This window comes from Sinocyclocheilus grahami, unplaced genomic scaffold (genome assembly GCF_001515645.1).
Source record: "Sinocyclocheilus grahami isolate Dianchi unplaced genomic scaffold, SAMN03320097.WGS_v1.1 scaffold451.1, whole genome shotgun sequence".
NCBI classification, from domain to species: Eukaryota; Metazoa; Chordata; class Actinopteri; order Cypriniformes; family Cyprinidae; genus Sinocyclocheilus; species Sinocyclocheilus grahami.
This window is the reverse complement of record NW_015505630.1, coordinates 469334-471155: the sequence shown is the minus strand read 5'-3', so window position 1 is coordinate 471155 and position 1822 is coordinate 469334. Positions and strand designations below refer to the sequence as shown.

General features: G+C 40.7%; 1 protein-coding gene across 1 annotated transcript in view; it reads left to right on the top strand.

The window, feature by feature from the left end:
- Positions 1–1822, top strand: part of LOC107552447 (proline-rich transmembrane protein 2-like) — a 5450-nt gene that overhangs the window by 981 nt on the left and 2647 nt on the right. The gene's annotated exons all lie outside the window — the stretch shown is intronic.

Sequence of the window (1822 nt, the reverse complement as noted above, 5' to 3'; positions counted from 1 at the left end):
TATATTTGCCAAAAATATAACTTTTTTATTTTAAAAACAAACAAGCAAGCCCTGTCCAGATTTAAAAAGTAACGCAAAAGTAACGTAACGCATTACTTTCCTTAAAAAGTAACTAAGTAACGTAATTAGTTACTTTTTTATGGAGTAACGCAATATTGTAATGCATTACTTTTAAAAGTAACTTTCCCCAACACTGTTGCTATGACAATCTGGCACTTCTGAATCAGCTACTGTTTTGTTATTAGTTTAAGTATTTGCTATTGACTGTTCAAATGCGGAGTTTTGCGCATCGTGTGTGTGTGTGAGAGAGGGAGAGAGAGCGCGCGAGAGAGAGAGCGATAGAGAGGGGGGGCGGGTCACATCACAGTGGAGTCAGCTGTCTTAACCGTGGCTTGTGTACTGCACACATACCAGCTTCATCACTGTGTCTGTCATGCGACTCTGTTCCCCTTTCGGGCTTGAACTGATGGTAAAACTAATGACATTATTTACTGTCGTTACATTCATTTTGAAAGATGAAGCTCGCGATTATGGCAAGGGGCGTTACATTTCCGACGAGTGCTTGCGGTGTTCGGCCAATCACAATGCACTGGGTCAGCTGGCCATTTAAAAAATGAAGTATAATGGAATAGAATGGTGAAGGAAATGCTAGGTTTAATTCTAGCATTTAAGTAATAATTTTGGAACTATTTGCAAATAGTATTTTAAAATATACACACATCCACTCTTTTTTGTATGCCCAATATGTCGAAAACGCAAAACTTTTCTTGTCTCATTACATTCAGTTAGGAATTACTTGAATCATGTAAATTATACCATATTTTCAATTCAAAACAGCAATATTTAAGAAAAAAAATAAGTTGAGTAGTTTGCATCGCTTGATATTACTGTTGGTCGTTTAACATTTCCGTCGTAAAACAGATGTCAAATATTAAATGTTTTGTCTTACCATCTTATGTGAAAACTGGTGTTTCACGCCAACTTTGATTTGATTGGACTTCTCAATCATTTTGACATTGACGAGTGCTGCTAGACCACTGTGGCAGATCAGCCTAAAAATGTAAGGGGTCATATGATGCGCTTTCAATTTTTCCTTTCTCTTTGGAGTGTTACAAGCTCCTGGTGCATAAAGAAGATCTGTAAAGTTGCAAAGACTAAAGTCTCAAATCCAAAGAGATATTCTTTATAAAAGTTAAGAGTTATCCACGCCTACCTAAAACAGCTCGTTCTAACACGCCCCCACATATCTGAAAGAGATAGCGTAACTTTTATTCTCACTGTAGAATTGTTGCCGCTGCCGCCATGTCCTGAAGACGCTGTGTGCTTCGTTGTGAAAGCGAAACTACTTTGTTTGGCCTTCCAAAAGAGGACGATATCCGCTTCGTCATGCCTAGAGCTGATCTGTGCTGGTCGCTGAGGAAATACATCAACTTAGTGCTGTGACGGATCAGCTTTAATCGTGGACGAAGCGGAGTCCAGCCCGGGGTCGTCACATGTGGTTGCCGCTCCTTCGTCGAATCCGCCGGCTGCCTCTGCTCACTCTAGCCCGGCCTCAGCTCACGCTAAGCCGTGGCTTCCGCTCACGCTAGGCTGCCGTGTTTACCGTTGTGAATGCAAAACTACTTTCTTTGGTCTTCCAAAAGAGGACACGACTACAAATCAGTGGTTAAGTTGTATTTACAACACTGTTTCAGAACAGTTTAACCCAAATATCCAGATGTGTGCAGCACATTTTATGGAGGACTGTTTACTGATCCTGGGAGAGTAGACTACAATGCCGGCAGTTCTGACTCACAGTCTGTAAGTACGTTTTCATTTAAAG